Consider the following 19,471-nt stretch of genomic DNA (forward strand, 5'->3'; position numbering starts at 1 on the left):
TTGTGTAAGGGTCACTGGGGCCACAAATTCTGCTGAAGGGGGTTGGAGAGGATTCAGCTCTAGAGAGGGGCGGGGAGTTAGGAAAAATCAACCCAAGGTGAAACCCTATTTGGATAGAAAATGACAAGTTCCCTGGATTTGGAGGACAATGACGGGGGCAGGTTGTGGGAGAAAAACCTGTCCAAGGGCTTGCCTACTGCACTTCCTGCCTCAAGGAACCTGGGGTTAGGATTCTCCCCCGCGTAATTGATCTGGGTCAGTACCTATTGCTAGGCACTGGTCAAGTAACTCCGTTACTGCTAATGGGATGTCATGTAGCCAGGCCAGTCGTGGCGGCAGGCGGAAGTCCCGCTGCCTCAGGTGCCCCGGCGGGCGTCAGACAGCCTCCTGGATCCGGAGACACGCCCGCGCCGCATCGTAATTTTGGTTTTTCTATATCGGTCTGCTGTTCCCTTTTGCTTTCCACTAGTCTGACCTCGCTCTGACCCAAATCCACGACTGGAGCGCTGTCCATCCGCCCACGCCCAGAGTCCCCGGCCCTACTCGACTGCTCCACTGCAGCAGCGGTCACGCGCAGCAAGTCCGGCCGCGGGAAGGAGGAGGAAGGGGAGGTGGGCGGGGCAGGCGTGCAGGGCCCGCCCCTCCCGCCCGCGGCGGCTTCTCACTGGCAGAGCCTTCGCCCCAGTCTCCCAGCCCCACTTCGGACTGGCTAATAGGCTCTCAGTAGGCGTGGCCCTCAGGGGGAGGGCGGGAGCGGAAGGAAAGCGCGCTCTCTCGGGAGGCGGGGTTGCCTAGGCGACGCCGGGGGCGCGCTCGGGGGTGGGGAAGCGAACCAGGGCTGCTCAATGACAAATCGGCAGGGGACTGCTGGGGTCCGGTCCCGGGAGGAGGCGAAGGAGAGGGCGGGGCAGGTTTAAGAGCCACGGGACCAGAGCGGACGGCCGAGGCGGCGCGGGACGGGTCCCAGGTAAGGGTGCCCGCGCCCCAACAGGCCCGCTCCGGGAGGAGTGGAGCGCGGGCTGGGGAGGTGGGGTGCACTGCCCCGCACTCCGTGGCCGCCTGGCCCAGCGCTCAGCGTGCAGGCTGTGGACGGCGGCGGAGGGTGACGCGGGGTTGCCGGCCGCTTTCGGTACCCTCAGGTCCCCTGGAGAAAGCCTCGGAGAGCGGCCCTGGGGCTGAGGAAATGGGGGCGGCGCCCCAGCCTCTCCCTTTTCGCCGCTCCTTCCCTTTTCCCACAAATGGCCTCTGCTTCCACTTCCTGCCCTTTCGGGCCTCCAGCCCGAGGATAGTCCACTTCCTCAGTTCCTTAGCTGCCGCTGTGGGCAGGGTGAGAGCTATAATCGTGTTGCAAAAACTTATTAGTACCTTAAGAACTTGGACTGAACCGGGGCCATGTCCCAAAAGTTGTTTGGTCTGTTTGTTTTTGGTCCTGTCTTGCAAGTGAGCCTTAAGTTGTTTCTTTGCTCCCCCTCCACTCCCCACCCTTTAGTTCCTTTCTGATAGAGGCTGACACCCGATGTAGCTTCTAATAGGAAGCACCACGGACTTGAACTGTTTGGCTGGACCAGGCTCCCACCCCTCTTTTCTTGCCCTCGTGTATAAGGTTATCATGGTCGTGGTTGGTTCGGAACTGCTGGTGGCAGAGATAGGTGTGCCCAGACTGCTTGTTTGAGCTGTGTCCTTTCTGTGCTAATTTACAGATGGATATTGGAAAGGTTGGAGCTTTGATATTTTTACCAGGTGAGTCTTTGGGGGGAGAAGTTCTTGGGGCTGGGGGACTGCTTTGGAATTGCCCCTGGAAGAGACTTGGCTGATTCTTCATTGACTTTCCCTGCAAGGTGGTTTCAACCTTTGTAGACCAGGAAACTTTCTGCTTTGACCTAGCTTTCTAACGTCATTTCTTTGTAAGTTTTGGGGATGGATGGTGGGCACTGATTGTGAAAGACGGCAGCGTATCTTTCATTAGGTGTGTAAATGACCCACGTTCTACAGCTGAGCAGCGAGGTTCTTGGATGTCAAAGCCCAAAACAGGTGAAGGCAATGTTCTTTAAATCTGGAGCAATAGAATTAGAAAATGGAAGTCCTCAGAAATAGAGTCACTGTGGAAGCGGCATGGAATATTGGGAAGAAAAGGAGGTCGGGCTGTGAAGACCTAGGTTTGATCCTCGTTTTGAAACTTTATTAAGGGTGGGATCTTGAGCGTGACTTTTCACCTGTCTTAGCTGTCTTAGTCTACAGCAGTGAGAAGGTGGCAATAGTTGTCCCTGCCTGTTAGGATTACATGAAATTAGGAATGTTGAAGGTGTTCTTTGTGGTAGTGGGGGTGGGATGGAGGTAGGGGTAGGAATAAAGCCAGGGATACACATTCCTTGTGTGTGGTTTTAATCCTGTCCCCTCGTCTGCTTTCTTCTGACCATATCTGGCTCTTTCCTTCCTTTTCTTTTCATGGTATTTCCCATTGGGAACAATGGAGATCTGAGATCTCACTCAGCAAGATTTCCCTTGCGGTAGAAACTTTCCCAGGACGTTGTGAACATGGGACCAAGACACATAGGTAGAAAGACAAGAATTTGAATGTCAGATGGGATCTAGATGGGTGTTGGTGGAAAGTGGAAGTAGAAAAGTTCTGAATTCTTGGCTTAATTCTTAAAGGTAATCTTGCCTTGGCTAGAGATGGCTCGAGCCTCTGGAAATTTGTAAGCCAGAGAGTTGAGGTAATCCGTTGTGCCACATTCACCCAATCCCACAATGCCTGTTGGCATTCAGTTACTAAATTCCTCTCCACTCATGGAATTTATGAAGTTAGAAACATTGGTAGAGATGTTTTCTGAGAGCTAAATTTGTAGACAGTGTAAGAAGAGTGTTGGAAGAGATCTTGGTGAACTCTTCTAATGTTCCCAGTGTAACTTGTCTCGAGATGATAGGCAAGAGTCCCACTTTTCATTGGCTCCAATCAGTTCCAAACACACAGCCCCTGCTGTTAGATATGGAAGATACTTGAGATTTTTTTTTTTTCAAGAGAATATGTGTTGTTGAGAAGCCTTAATCAGAGAGACCAGAGTACCAGAGAAAACAGAACTCTTTCCTAATCATGGGGGAGGTGGGTAAGGAAGAGAAGGGAAATGAACATTTTATTGAGCATCTGCTATCTACTGGCACAGACCCACCGATCTAGCTAATACCAGATACATATCTGGCCTGGAGATTTGGTCACCAACTGACTCATTTGGCTCCTCAGTTCTTTTGATTACTTAGGAATACAAACATGGGCGTATATGTCTACACATTCTTACAGGTATCAAAAAGGAGAGGGGCCAGTGGGCAAGAGGGTGTATGAGCTTTTGGATGGGTGAGAGTGGGAAGAAGGATGAAAAGAATGTGGAAGTAGGAAGTCAAAGAGGGAAGGCATTTCAAGTTTGTGTTACTCTTAAAAAAAGGAACTGCTTATAATTTGTGTTAGTGTTCTCTGTGATGGGTGTCAATGAATCTTTGGGGAGTTTATGCTATTTGAAAAAAAACCTGAAGTCTAAATGCAGGAAATAGTGCTGTTAACCAATAATTGCTAATATATTGTGATTGCTTTTGCATTCTAATTGCTAATTGCTAATATATTGTGATTGCTTTTGTATACTCGAGGCCCACCAGATTGGGAATTGACATAAAACAATTTCTTTTTTTTTTTAAAGATTTTATTTATTTGACAGAGAGAGATCACAAGCAGGCAGAGAGGCAGGCAGAGAGAGAGGAGGAGGCAGGCTCCCTGCCGAGCAGAGAGCCCGATGCGGGCCTCGATCCCAGGACCCTGAGATCATGACCTGAGCCGAAGGCAGCGGCTTAACCCACTGAGCCACCCAGGCGCCCGACATAAAACAATTTCAAGTGAGGTTTGATCCAAATGAAAACATGTCAAACTATGTAATTTTACTTAGTATATGGCATGAGTTGAAGGAAATACAGAAGTTTGGTCCGTGTAGTTGGCCACATCTGTAGTCTGTCTGTCTTGAATGAATTTTCTGCTGCATACTTTATTAGCTCACTTGTAGCAGCTTCAAGCAACAGAGATGTATCATCTCCTACAGTTTCAGAAGTTCAGGAATCTGGGAACAGCTTGGCGGGTGCTTCTGGCTTAGGGTCTCTTCTGAGGTTGTTGTTATCTGAAGGCTAGACCGGGGTTGGAGAATCTGCTTTCAGATTCTGGCTTACTCACATGGCTGCTGGTGGGAATCTTCAGTACCCCATGGTGTGGGCCTCTCCGTAGGACCCTTCACAACATGGTCACTGAGTTTCTCCCCAGAACAAGTGATCTGAGAGAGGGAGAGATAGAAAGCAGACCATCAAGATGGAAAGTATGATATTTTTGTATCTAATCTTGGAGGTGACATACCATCCCTTCTACTGGGACATAGACCAGACGTGGCACAATGTGGGAGGGACTGCATGAGGGGAGCTTGAGGACCCTTGACAGTGTCTGAGGCCACCAGATTTCCTTTTAAAGGTTTAGACCAGACATTACTGAGAAAAATCTTTGTTTCACATCATATTAAAGTATGTACTCCAGGAGAATAAAATGCAGCTGGAGTTTTTACCATTTTAGAAACTTTTAATATTAGAATTTTAACTTTATGTTCTTTCTTCTAGTTCTTCTTTGTCATATGCTCGAATTAATTAGCCAAATATGCAGTAGCTTTGGAAATTAGAAATTTAAATCTTGCTGATCCCTAAAGCAAATGAAACAGCTGAGTTTTTTTTTTAAACCCTAAAACAAATTGGTAAAAAAAATTATTGCCAAACGAGCTCCTTGATGAACAGCTTAAAATTAGTCATTAATCATCTGTGTATTTTTAAAAATAAAACTCATTGGCAAAGTAGCTACAAAAAAAAATCTTGGAGAACCTAAACCCTGCTCGCACCCCCCCCCCCGCCCCCACCAATTATTTTAAATCTTTGGACAATATTTATTTGGCCAGCACTTTTTCATTTCTCTTTTGAAAACCCAATACTTTTTAATTATCCACCTGGCTGCAAGGACTTTATTCTTTTAGCTTCTAGATGAAATCTCCCTGAAGGTGGAGAGAGGAGGCATCCTGAGCCTGAAGCCTGATTAATTGACCTCTGAGTTCCCTTCCATCTCGGAAACTTCTGTGATTGTAGTATTTTCATTTAACAAATATCCTTGGAATGATGCATATTTAGAATGAGGGAGTTCATAAATCATATTAAAATGTAACTTCAGAAAGCGAAGGCTGGCGAGAATGGCTTTTGTTCATTCCAGCCCAGTTGAAGTTTGCTCGAGTCATTCTGGGGCAGACTGGACACTCAGCACAGCTTGTGTTTCCTTTCCTCCCATTTCTGGCTTTTGTCGCATTTGCTGCCCTCATTTGTGAGCTAGTATTTTTCTTTTCTTTCATCCTGCCTCCCTATCTCCCTCTCCTTCCTCCCACCCCACTCTGCCAGTAAAAACAGGAAAGGATTGGTGGGTGGTCATAGAGTGTGGATTGGCTGGTCCTCTTCTTAGTAGTGGATTTAGTTAAGGTGGTATCTCTACTCATACTTGCATGTTAAGCCTTTTTACAATCTAAAATTATATGTGCTCATTCATTAATTTCTGCCATTTTTTTCATGTCTAAAGGGTCTCTGTACCCAGTTCCAAGGTGGGGTGTATGTGTGTGGTTTTTCCGGCCCCACCGCACAATCCTCTGCTGACACGAGCTGGGTCTCTAATTTCAACTCAATTCTGACACTATCTACCTGGACACAGCATCGGAGTCCACAGATTAAGGGCTTGGTCCCACAAGACCACACTCCACTTTCAGATGCCAGTTGTGGGCCCGATTGGTGCCTGTGCTTTTTGACTGACTCACTATAAATCAGAGGTTTTCCTAACCCCCTGCTTGGGTTTGATTAATGTTCTAGAGTGCCTCTCAGAACTCGGGAAACCCATTTACTCACTCGATTACAGCTTTATTACGAGGGATCTTAAAGGATATGAACAGCCAGATGAAGAGATATATAGGGTCAGGTCTTGAACAAAGGAGTTGGTGGCCCACCATGGTGGCACATGGAAGTATTCTGTCTGGTTCCCCTACCTGGAAGCTCTCGAACCTCGTTTTGGGTTTTTATGGGGGCTTCATTACCTAGACCTGATTGGTGAAATCGTTGCCATTGGGGATTGATTCACTCTTCAGCCCTTCTCCCTTCCCCAGAGGTCAGGGTGTAGGACTGGAAGTTCTAAATCCCTATTCAAGGTTGGTTCCTCTGGCAGCCAGCCCCTGTCCTAGGTGGTCTAAACGTCCCCTCATTAGCAGGAACCCAGTTGTGGTAGAAAGGACTTGTTATGAATAATAAGCCCCTCCTTTCATCTTTAAGGCTCTGAAGCTTTTCAGGAACTGAGGAAAAGAGACTGCATATAATAACAAAAGGTGCTCCCTTTGGATTTGGGACACCCATGTGGGGAGGGGTGGCTGTCAGGCAGAGGGAAAGGAGACTGGAGGTCAGGAGAAGGCTCTGGGTTGCGTTTGAAAGGTTTGGGAGCTGCTTGTAGAGCCACCAGAGCGGCTGAGGCCGCTAAAGGGGGCTGTAGGGGTGGGAAGGGTGTAAGATGGAGCTTCAAGGGGTCTGACACTTAGATGCCAGGGAGAGGAGGAAGGGCTGGCCAGCAATGCTGGATGCTGCCAGAGAAGCTGCAAGGCCCATGGGGGAGTGCGGTGCTCTCAAGGCCGGGCCAGACCCTCTCCGGAGGGAGATGCCAAAGACAGGGGTTTGAACTGGCCTCCTATGGGCTTTCCCCTTTCCAAACAGTGTTCTCTCATGGTTATTACAAGCTCCTTTGTAAAAGGGGGGGAGTGAATGGGCCAGGAGAAAGAGAACAGTTTTTACTAGAGTTTGCAATGTGGGGTTTATTGGCGATCCTGACCAACCCAGTTTCAGGGAAGTTTTGTTGGGGGAGGGAGCCACACTAGAAGGGATTTTGTGAGTAAAGGAAACCCAGCACCTTGTTATGCAGAGTGGGGTCTTTGCCCACTCCCCCCCACCCCCAGTAATCTAGGAGTTGGTTAGTTGGTTGTCAGTGCTGACCACCTTTGGGCTCTACCCCAGACCTACTGAATCAGAATACACACTTTAAGGAGCTTCCCAGGTAACTCAAGTTTGGGAAGCCTTGGTATAGATAACTAGGGCTGGGGGAGATTGTGTCACTAGCTAGAGAGCCTATGGCCATCAGAGGGGGGGATGTGTCTTTAGGATGGAGATTAAGTAGAAAGTGTCTGTGCTGTTTTGGGGGGGGGGATGATCCCCTACTGAGGTAAAGACTGACTCATGATGCAGAGAAAGGGGATAATGGCAGGAATGACGCTCCTGGGCATAGAGGTAGGGCAGATTGAGTCTCTTAGAGCCTGTGTGGCGTGCTTGGTTGTTGCTAAGAGCAGTACTGCGCTATCCCTGTAGCAGGAGATGGGAGGACGTAGACACGCATGCTGGGAGGTTTGTAGAGTTTGTCCCTGATGACTTGTGTTTGGGAAAAATGAGGCAGGGTTATCTGTCCAGAGTGAGCTTGGGAGGGCATGGGGGGAAATCACAGTAGGATTTCTAGGCAGTGGAGAGTGAATTGCCCATTCCTGGTTTAGGGTCATAAATGTGTTTCATATGAAGCTTCAGGAGGCCAGCTGCAAGATTCTTTCCCTCTCCAGCAACACTCCTTGGCTTGCCAGGTACTGGGGCTGGCAGGCAATGAGAGGGGCGAGGGCAGGTCTGTCAGCAAGAAGGCTTTCATATTGTGAGACCTAAGCTTCTGAAGGACGGGGTGGGGCCCGGAGAGAAAGTGCTAGAGGTCCTCTCCTAGAGGTCTGTGCTCGCATGTGACCAGCAGGCAGGGAACTGTGGCAGTGGTAGGGTAGTGGGTATTTAAGCAAGAGAGCTAAAAGGAAGGAGGCCGAGGCTGGAGGAGACAGCGTTTCTGATGGCGATGCTCAGGGCCTGAACACAATCGTGTTACAGAAAGAAGGAATTGGTTTTCAGAGAAGAGGCCAAGGACTTGGGAGAGGTGGAGCCCTGTGACGGGTCATCCCTATGAACGTAGGAGTCCCTGAGGAGGATGACAGGAGATGGAGTAGAAAGGAAGTCTGTGAACTGGAAGCAAATACCAGCAATAGATGAGGGAGGTGACAAGGTCCAGAGATACCCGAGGGCAGCAGGGTGGTGGTGGTGGTGGGAGGGGGGAGTGGATTGCCCATGCCTTGAAGCTGCAGGCTTTTTGCAAGAGGAAGGAGAATATTTTTCTGAAGGAAGTCTTCTGTTAGAAGTGACAGTGGGAGGGAGGAAGGACGCTTTCTTCCTGGCCCTGAGGCACGTGGTGGGAGAGGAAGAAAGTATCTGCTTAAGATAGGTGTCCCAGGGCACACCCAAGTCTCTGGGAAGCTAAAAGACAGAAGAGCGTTCTCGGAAGAGGTGAGGGTCTTGAAGAATTGGCTGGTGCTTGCGGGGGGGGGGGGGGGGGTGGGGGGGCGGGGGGGTGGGGGGGGTTGGAAGGTGGAATGAGTCATTTCAGAGGATGGCGACAGTCCTGTTGGGAAGGGAGTTCTAATGAGGGAAGGAGGGTGACATCTGCACTTCTGTTGGGGACTGGATGTTCTGTATGCTGCTCCCAGAGAGAAGGTGGACCCTTTTCTGGCACTGTAGCTCCCTAGTCACAGCTGGCTAGATGGCAGCTTCCCTAGGTTCCCTATCCCTTCATACACAGCCTAGCAGGAAAGAGAATGAAGGACTGTTAGAGAAATTTCCAGAGCTACGGGAGGAGATTTGGGGTAGGTCTGGAGATGCCCACTAGCAATGCCTCTGAGGGTGAGTGATACTGTCTTTTGGGTGATGGAGAAGAAAGCAAGCTCTGAAGGGCCTCTGGTGATAACACTCCTTGTTTCTATATCGAAAATGCTTCTGAGGCCCCAAAGCCTTTTGTACGAATTTTCCCATTAGTTCCTTCCCGGTTACCCTGAAAGATAGATGGGGTGACTGTGGAGGCCGAGTGTGGTGAAGTCATACAGTGAGTGAGGGGCTGAACAAGGTCTAGAAGCCAGACCTCTTCCTTTGCAGTGTGGTCTGGACTGGTGTCATCTGTGCTCTCCGAGGACTGAGTCTCAGCAAAGGAATCCCCCTGGCCTATTCTTGTCCTTCTTAAGGACTGGCAACTCATCCTGCCTTCAAGTTGTTTGGCTGCTAGACCAATTTTTTTCTCAGGACTTTCTAGAATATCAGAATGATGTCCAAAAACCAGGTAAGAGATTACTCTGAGCCAGGTATTATGATAGGTGTTTTCTTATTTAGTCTCCATAATAACCTGAGGATACATGTGCCCTGTGCATTTAACAGAAGAGACCGAGCTGAGGAAAGCTACTTCACTGAGGGAACTAAGGGCATTAGCTGCCTGGTGGCAGACTCTGGACTTCAAACCGAATGTTTCTCCTCCTGTCCCACACTGTAGTTGGTACAGAACTACTGAAAAAAATTGTGGTAAAATATACGTAGCATAATATTGGTCATTTTAGCGTCTTTTTAAAAAGTCAGCTCTACACCCAATGTGGGGCTTGAACTCATGACCCTGAGATCAAGATTTGTCACATGTCTCTCTGTCTTTTTAGTGATTTTTAAGCGTGAATTAAGTACATTCACGGCATTGGGCAATCACCCACCTCCATCTATCTCCAAAACATTGTCAGTCATCCCCATTTTGCAGCTCTGTGCTCCTTAACCACAAACTCCCGTCCTCTCCTCCCTGGCCCCTGGCAATTACTATTCAACTTTCCATCTCTATGAATCGACTCTTCTGTGAAATCATGTAGTCTTTGTCCTTTTGTGTCTGGCTTATTGCACTTAGCCTCATGTCCTTAAGGTTCATCCGTGTTGGAGCTTCTGTTAGAATTTCATTCCCTTTTCAGACTGGATAATATTCCATTTTATGGATAGACCACGTTTTGTTTTCCATTCATTCTTCAGTGGACACTTGGGTTGCTTTCACTTTCGACCGATGTGAACAGTGCTGCCATGAACATGAGTGGACCCATCTTTTCAAATCTCTGCTTTCGGTTCTTTAGGCTGAATGGGAACTGCTTTTTGTGGTTTCTTTCCTCCTAGAACTTGTCCCCTAGTTGCCTATGTCTTTCTCTCTCTCTCTCTCTCTTTTTTTTTTTTAAAGATTTTATTTATTTGTCAGAGAGAGAGAGGGAGAGAGAGCAAACACAGGCAGACAGAATGGCAGGCAGAGAGAGAGGGAGTAGCAGGCTCCCCGCTGAGCAAGGAGCCCAAAGTGGGACTCGATCCCAGGACGCTGGGATCACACCTGAGCCAAAGGCAGCTGTGTAATCAATTGAGCCACCCAGGCGTCCCTGTCTTTCTCTCTTTAACGAACTTTCTGCTCCACAGTTCTGTGTCATTGCTAAAAATTCCACTGTTTCACACCATGTTTGAAGGTCTTCCCTGCCCCACCCCAGTCACTAATGAGCAGCTCTGTGTCATGGCTCCTAAGCTAGACTGCTGGAGTTCTAGGCCTTCCCAAGACTAGTTAAGTGACCTTACAAGTTCTCCAAGCTCTGTTTGAGTGCTATGATATACTAGTAGATGCTGTAGAAGTGAAAATAATAGTAGTACATTTCTAAACTGGACTGTGTTTGGAGGAGTAATTTAGAACAGGGCCATGTGTGCTAGTTCCAGATTTGACATGCAGCTACTGAGAGAGAAAGTAGTTCTATTTTGTTTTTAAAGATTTATTTATTTATTTTTGAGGGAGAGTGAACACGGGGGTTGGGGGCAGAGGGAGCAGCAGACTCCCTACAGAACTCAGTCCCAGGACCCTGGGATCATGACCTGAGCCAAAGGCAGGCACTTAACCTAATGAGCCATCCAGACACCCAAGACAAAGTGGACCTTTGAGGCTGCCACTGCAGGTGGAAGGAACTGACGTCTGTATACATTGGTAGACCTCTCCAAGACCAGTGAAATCCTGGATTCCACTGTGGGTGAGCATATGATGGAAGAGGACTTTATTTAAAAAATACCGTATACTTAAAAAAAAAAAAAAGCCAGAGCTTGCAAATTACCTCCCACTGTAGTTCAGTTGCTTTGTAGTTCAGGAAAGTCATCATAGTAATGAATTAACTTTTTAAAGTTGACCAGTTACCAGATATCCTCTTGAGACCAGACCTCTCAACCCAGATGGAGAACTCGGTTATTTTTGCCAAGTACTGAGTATCTCCTAAGTACCAGGCATGCTGAGCACACAAAGACGAATGGGCAGCCCTCAGTATGGTAGGAGAAATAGACCTCATCTAAGAGGAAATTATTGGTTTATCTCAGTGAAACAGTAGGCTTATCGGCAGGCAGGGGGTCCACTTATGGGAGGGTCAGCCATGCTCCGGGAGATCTAGGAAAGTGGCAGAGGAAGTATTTAGACGAAGTATTAGTGCTCGCTTCGGCAGCACATATACTAGACGAAGTATTAAATTACAGGTGATCCTCCATCAGGAGGAAGGACAGTCCTGGCAGAGGGAATCACATATGCATAAGGGTACAGACTAGAAGCAGAGTGCTTCTGATGGTGACCTCAGAACTTTCTGGTTTTTGTTTTAGTTAATTTAGCTTTTGTTCAGTTAGGTGTGTGTGTGTTTTGGCAGGGGAACATATAAAGAGCTACTCATTAGGGATCAGAAAGACCTAAAACAAATTGCCTTAGGCACTCAGGGGCACTTACTGAAGTTGTTTTGCAGCTTGAGTTTCAGAAAAAAAACAGCAAAAGACTGGAAAGGAACTTAGATCATTTAATTCAACTTCCTTGTTTTTATAGACATGGAAACTGAGTCATATGTGGATGACAATATAAAAATATTCTATCCACTGGTGCTAATGACAATAGCAGTTGGATAAGGGAAGGGAAAATTGAGTTTCCTTCTTTAAGTAAGTATGCATAGGCAAGGCTGAGCACGCAGAAAGAGAAACACCAAGAACTCTGATGACTTAAGATGTGTCTTCCTGGGACTGTCACTGCTGGTGTGCCCTAGTCCGTGAAAAGCAGTAAAAAAATACAAATTTACCAAATAGGGAAGTCAAGACTTGAGTGTTTTCATTTACTAGAAAGATTTAGCAGAGGTTTAGCAGCCGCCCTAGTGAGTTTGTGTCCGTGGAGAGATTGTTAGCTAACCGATACATGTTCTTTGCCCGGCGACTAGTAGTACCCTAAGCTGAGGGGCTGTGAGCCATGTCCCACCGTGATTCCCGTCGCTTACCCCATCACGTTGTGCTCGTCCCTGCAAGGGCCTGTACCCCTTTCTCAGAATGCAAAGTCCTAGGAGAAGATGGTCAATCCGAAAAGGCACTGCCAATTGAGTAACAATTAATGTTCAAAAATCCTCTTGGAAATCCTTACTTAAATCAGTGGGTGAAATGATGAGATTCTTATGAATACTAGGTTGCTCTAATTTTTATTTTATTAATAACCATGGGGAGTTGGCCTGTTGTATTGAAATACCAGACCCTAAGGCAATGATTTTTTTGTTTACCCTGAAACTTGTTTGATAAATAAACTTACTTAACACGGTGATCTGGAAGTCTCTGTGGTAAGGCCCTGTGTTATCATCAATACTGACAACCCCACAATAAGTTCAAATACATACTTAAATAACAACCTTAAGGGAGTCCAAGTCTTTAGTGATAAATTCATTATATTAAAAAAAATAGAAATTCATGTCATCCATTTGCCCAAGTTGGCTTCTGAAACATGGAAATGATGACTTAAACTTTTTAGGCTTTTGGCTGTGATTAGTAGAAATAAGATCTGCATGAATCCACCCAAGTGTTAAGTGTACACAGCCTTTTAGATCTTTATGATGACCCTAATTTGGGTAAACTTTATGTTCTTTAGGCTGCAGCACGGTTTATGTGATAACAGGGAAATATTCCTACTGTACAAGAGTATAAGAGGGCAAAGGGCGGACCTGGATCCCGGCTCATGAAGCCCTAATAGTAGTGGAAGAAATCAGCGAAAAGCTAGTACACAGAAAAAGAAAGGAATTGCAAGTTGTGATCAGTGCAGTGAAAGAAACCAAGGGATGAGAGGGTCTACCTGAGGTGCAGGGGCCCTAGAAAGCCTCTTCGAGAAAGCGACATTGTCTTTCATTGTAGATAAGAGTCCTCATCGCATAAGGGGGCCAGAATATTTGAATTCCCTGGAAGCACCTTCAGCTGGAGTTGCTATTTGTAGAGCTCATGCTTTATTCATGTAGAACGAAGTATTTTTGTGTCATTATCTTTTCCGCCCTGGCTCTGCCTGGGTCCGAGTCCCTGGACTTGGATTGTATGTGTATTTTCAAAGCCATTCCATGCAGTCAGTTGGGACTCCGTTGGCTGGAAGTGATAGAAATGTAAGGCACATGAGCTCACACCACAAAGCGGGATTTATTGGGTGGACCCCAACGCATGTCACTGACTCAGCGGAGAAATGAAAAAACAAGCCAAAAAAGGGGCCAAGGATGCGGCAGGGACTCAGGAGCAGCTGGAACCAGCCTCCTGAAGGCTGCCAAGACTGTCCCCGTGTTTCCTCCCCATGTGTTGGCTTTGTCTCTCCTTCTTGCTCTAGATCAGCTTTCTCTTCTTGGCAAAAAACCATAGCTGCCAGTTTGCAAAAAGGAGTGGCCTGAGGACATGCTTTGTTTGCTCACAGGGGTTTTAAAATGGATTTAATTATTAACATTTAAAAAGGGTGATTTCACATAAAATTCCACATTTTTGGCATCTCTTCAAGAATCAGAAATTTAACATTCCTAAGTCCCTGCGATCAGCAGGTGCTTCTTTTGGGAAGGGCCATACATTGTGCAGAGGGCCACAGGAAGGTTCCTGCTCTTTTCAAAATGGGTCTACCTGCTCAGTTTTGTCCCATTCTCTAGCTTGGGTCTGGTGCCCTCATTGGGATCAGTCGGTTTGTCCCAGGGGATGGGGCCACATACATCATGATAATTCAGTCCTGTGACTGTGCCCATCAAAACTAAGCATTTCAGCTGGAACCTATGACATAACATGGTTTATCCATTTGTTTTGATGGGTGATTCAAGCTAAGATTGCAAAAGGTTGCTACAGATGTACCAACAATTTTCTAAACCCAATTTAGTAAAAATTAAAATTTAAATATTGATACAATTCGGTAAAGCATTTAAAAAAACTGATTTCCTGGTTTCTAGAGTTTCTGTTCTGTTCTAATGTGTGAAAATCTAAGAACTCATTTTCAAATCAGAATCACTTTTTGTTTCTTTGAATGTATTTCATTACTTGAACTGAGTCTGTCATTTAAGTCTTCATCATTTTGTCCTATCCTTGGTAAAATTCTGTGCTTTCCTAAGACAGACAATCGTTGAAAAAAATATCTTTGTCATTTACTTGGGGCTCTCCTATTTCTGAAGACTTTAGAACCATAGAGTAAAGTTATGGAAGTTGTTGTACTTGAGTTTGAAGAACAGGAGATCAATAGAAAACCATAGTGTGAAGAAGGGTCTGTTGTTAGGGAAATAGGAAGAGGAAAACATTCACTTGGGGACGCCTGGGTGGCGCAGTTGGTTGGACGACTGCCTCCGGCTCAGGGCGTGATCCTGGAGTCCCGGGATCGAGTCCCACATCAGGCTCCCAGCTCCATGGGGAGTCTGCTTCGCTCTCTGACCTTCTCCTCGCTCATGCTCTCTCTCACTGTCTCTCTCTCTCAAATAAATTAAAAAAAAAAAAAACATTCACTTGTGGACTGATTAAGACTAAATAAATGCCTCTATGGGCGACATTAGATTACATTTTGTCATCACCAACCAGATACTAGAAAACTCACAGGAAAAAATTATTTTTTTGAAAACTCACAAAAATTTTGAAATCAGATTGTGAAAAGTGAATCAGTTTTCTTAAAATGGTAACGTAGCACGGTCCTTGCAAAAACGAAGGTGGTTGGAGAGTTGGTTGTAGAGACAGCCGACTGTCTGATAGAATCTGGTCTCAAAGAGCTTCGGCTCCAGTGGAATGGCTTTCAAAGCTGGGTATGAGCTGGAGTCATCTGGAGAGCCTTAGAACATGGGTGTCAGAACGACCTGCTCCCACATTGGAATCCCTCCGGGAGTGGGACAGAGGCATTTAAATTTCTGTCATTATTTATTTTTTTTAAAAAAGATTTTATTTATTTATTTGACAGAGAGAGATCACAAGTAGACAGAGAGGCAGGCAGAGAGAGAGAGGGAAGCAGGCTCCCTGCTGAGCTGAGAGCCCGACGCGGGACTCGATCCCAGGACCCTGAGATCATGACCCGAGCTGAAGGCAGCGGCTTAACCCATTGAGCCACCCAGGCGCCCCTCTGTCATTATTTTTTATAAATTTTAAAGTATGGATATTTTCAAATGTGTGTGAAAGTACAGAGAACAATGTAACCAACTTTATATAACCAACATTATATCCATCAGTCTGGTTTGATAATTAGCAATTCATGGCCAGTCTTAACATTATCTGTATCCCAAGCCCCTTCCTCCTTGATAACTGATGCAAATCCTGTATATCATGCCACTTCATTTGTACTGAGGTTACATTAAGTTACTTGAGATTTTTAAAAATAATATTTCCTTAATATTAGCAAATCCTGTCAACATTCAGGTTTCCCCAGTTTTCTTACCCGTTTAGGATCCAAATTGAAGTCCGTATGTTTCACTCACTTCATGTCTCTTAGTTCTTGTAATTTATGGGTTCCCTCTCCATCTCTTTTTCTTTTCTTTTTTTTTTTTTTTAAAGATTTTATTTATTTATTTGACAGAGATCACAAGTAGGCAGAGAGGCAGGCAGAGAGAGAGGAAGGGAAGCAGGCTCCCTGCTGAGCAGAGAGCCCAATGCGGGACTCGAACCCAGGACCCTGAGGTCATGACCTGAGCTGAAGGCAGCAGCTTAACCCACTGAGCCACCCAGGTGCTCCTCTTTTTCTTCTTGTAATTTATTTGTTGAAGAAACTGGGTGGCTTATTCCATAGAGCTTCCTTGGTTTTTATGTTGCTGATGGTGTGTCTATGTGGTAATGCTCACCATATTCCTGTCTCCTGTATTTCCCATAAATTGGAAGTTAGAAATAGAAGCTTTCTTCACAAGACTACATTGTTGATGGTTATTTGTCTTTTTCAAGGTGCTCATAATGTCAAGTTGTCTTTTTTTTGGTAATGTTAGCAGCCTTTGATGCTCAGGGCCTAGATTTCCTTAATCTGTGACGAAGTGCAAAATGGTGATAGCCCAAATTCTATTATTCTTTAATTTGTTAGAAGATTTTGTGAAGGGAAATGTTACTTCATCTGTTACAGTTGACCCCTGAACAACATGCATCTGAACTGGGCAGGTCCACTTGTATGTGGATTTTTCTTGATAAATACATTACAGTAATTTCTCCTCCTAATGATTTTCTTAACATTTTCTCTATCTTTATTGTAAGAATACAGTATAAAAAAAAAAAACAAAAAAAGAATACAGTATAGAATACATAAAACATATGAAATATGTGTTACTTGAGTGTTTGTGTTATTGATAAGGCTTCTAGTCAACAGTAGGCTCTTAGTAGTAAAGTTTTTGGGGAGTCAAAAGTTATGCGTGGGGTTTTGACTGTGTGGGAGGGTCGGTGCCCCAATGCCATTATGTTGTTCAAGAATCTGCTGTATTTTGTCACCCAATAGTATAGTGTATAGGAGAAGCACGCTGCATTTTTAATTCTTTCCCTGTATTTACCAGTTTTCAAAATAATGAGTTGTTTTCCTAGTCCTCCAACGGTGACCAATAAGGTGTGCTTAAAGTATTATTGTGAAAAAATTTGATGTATTTCAATCCATTGCGGTTACTGTCTTTACTGATCTTTAATTGTCCATCTTTGACTAGTATCTTCACCTTGGCCTCCTGAGTGTGTGTTTGCATGTGCACAGATGTATTTTTTAAAATACTATTACTTTTGTAGTTCACGGCTTTATTATTAAGCCATACAAAGAACCTCTGGGGAGGGCTTCTAGTTTAATGATGTACCTTCTAGAATCAATGTTCACAGTAGAACACTCAAGACACTATTTCCTTCATGGAACATTGATGAGAAAATGTGGTATAGTATGTGTCATGGAAAATAATTTAAAAGGCATCCTTGTTTCCCTGGGGTGCCTGGGTGGTTCAGTTGTTAAACAGCTGCCTTCAGTTCACATTGTCATCCCAGGGTCCTGGGATCAAGCCCCGCATCAGGCTCCCTGCCCAGTGGGAAGCCTGTTTCTCCCTTTCGCACTCCCCCTGCTTGTGTTCCCTCTCTCACTGTATCTCTCTCTGTCAAATAAATAAATAAATAGATAGATAAATAAAATCTTAAAAAAAAGAGATGTATCTGTGTTTTCCTTTCTTAAACTCTTAAAACTCTTGGGGTGCCTGGGTGGCTCAGTGGGTTAAGCCTCTGCCTTCGGCTCAGGTCATGATCTCAGGGTCCTGGGATCAAGTCCTGCATCTGGCTCTCTGCTCACCCCCAACTCCCTCACCTCTGTCTGCTGTTCTACATACTTGTGGTCTCTCTCTCTGTCAGATAAATACATAAAAATCTTTAAAAACAAAAACCAAAACACTCTTAAAAGTCTTAAAACTCATTATTCATTCATCCCTTTATTTATCCTCTAGGCATTCCAGGAGTTCTAGGACTGTCTGCTGTTCTACATACTTGTGGTCTCTCTCTCTGTCAGATAAATACATAAAAATCTTTAAAAACAAAAAACAAAACACTCTTAAAAGTCTTAAAACTCATTATTCATTCATCCCTTTATTTATCCTCTAGGCATTCCAGGAGTTCTAGGAGGCCAGAGTTCTAGATCCTGGTGATATGCATAGGAATAAGCCACTATCTCTCCCCTCAAGGTGTGCCTGTGAGACTCTTGAGCAATAACCACAAGTTTGTGTGTCATTAACATGACAATGATATAGGGATTCAATGTAGGAAGGGAGGTGCTGTCACCACACATCCATGCACTTGTGTCCAGCCCTCAGCTTGTTTATTTGGTTACTACTATTGGATAAATTTGGTGTTAGATGCTAAGAAATAAGATTCCATGTCTATTTTCAATACTAGTGGAAATGACGTCTACTGAGTAGACTGTATCATTGTGTTTTACTTTTTCATTACAATCCCTGCAATCCATCTGTTTCCTGTGTGACTTCATATTTGAAAGTGCTGGTTTTTTTGGTAGGGGGAGGGTGCTTCATGACCCTAATTTAGATCAGATTGTTCCGAATTTGGATTGTAACAGGAAGTGGTATGAATAAATTGAGATTTGCCTTGACACTTAAACAGTGCTGCTTGTTAAAATGCAGATTGTGATTCATAAGTAATGTATGGAGACACTTTGAGACCATGCAAATATCCTGTTCGTCATCCAGATCTCCCCTTTAGATTTAGCATCTATTAAGATTCTTGCGGGAACGAGTCTTTACTATGATAGTTACGAAATGTTGATTTCCCAACTCAGATGCGCCCTCTACATTTATCAGTCTTGCCTTTGGTGTTCTACTGGAAGCAAGAGCCCTGCCTCTTCCCTTGTTTATAAAAATACTTATTCTAGGTACAGATTCACAAATTTCTAATTTTTCAGTGGTCTGTTTTTATTACTGTCCTTAGTTACTTTGGTGCTTAAATTGCCCCATATTTAGGACTGTTCTCCTTTTTGATTGTTATTTAACGGATTAAATACATGAGACAAACCATGAGACACTCTTGACTCTGGGAAACAGGATTGTGAAAAGGGAGTTGGTGGGGTATGGGGTAACTGGGGTGATGGGCGTTAAAGGAGGGCACGTGAAGTGATGAGCACTGGGTGTTACAGGCAACTAATGAATCATTGAATATTATATCAGAAACTAATGATGTACTATATTTTGGCTAATTGAATTTAATCATGAGAGACTATGGACTCTGAAAAACAATCTGAGGGGTTTGAAGTGGCGGGGGGGTGGGAGGTTAGGGTACCAGGTGATGGGTATTATAGAGGGCACGGATTGCATGGAGCACTAGGTATGGTGAAAAAATAATGAATACTGTTATGCTAAAAATAAATAAATTAATTTTAAAAATGGATAATATTTTGGGAGACTGAAGTATATATCCAAGTTACCTTCGAGTTATAGTATGTGGAAAAAAGTGCCAAGTGCAATTCTTCACACATGTAGTGTTTGAGAGTTTCCCATGTGCTTTGTGGGCCGTATACCTAGGACACTTGAATTTTATGAGGGAGACTGGAGGAGTTGGTTTTCCTCTGCATTTTCAAATTCTCATTTGATTTTCTTGACAACCCTGTGATACAGACATGGTGGCATGTCGACTCTACCTACCAACTCATTTTCTGCTAGACTCAGTTTAACAGAAGACTGATGATTATATTAGCCTCTGGGACTAAGGTTCACTAGAAACACTCCTTCCTCCTAACATG

The 19,471-nt window shown here is 44.9% G+C and overlaps 1 protein-coding gene across 2 annotated transcripts in view; it reads left to right on the forward strand.

Moving 5' to 3' along the window:
• The first annotated feature begins 791 nt into the window (after positions 1–791).
• The window catches only part of RALB (RAS like proto-oncogene B), a 46,065-nt gene continuing 27,385 nt past the window's right edge, over positions 792–19,471 (forward strand). Inside the window, exon 1 of one of the 2 annotated variants that reach the window (XM_044242637.1) lies at positions 792–967. The gene's annotated coding sequence lies outside the window, so the exon portion shown is untranslated. Of the gene's footprint in view, positions 968–1,721; positions 1,741–19,471 lie in introns of those variants that run through there. The other variant, XM_044242638.1, reaches the window with a different exon arrangement.

Source organism: Neovison vison, chromosome 3 (assembly GCF_020171115.1).
Source record: "Neovison vison isolate M4711 chromosome 3, ASM_NN_V1, whole genome shotgun sequence".
NCBI classification, from domain to species: Eukaryota; Metazoa; Chordata; class Mammalia; order Carnivora; family Mustelidae; genus Neogale; species Neogale vison.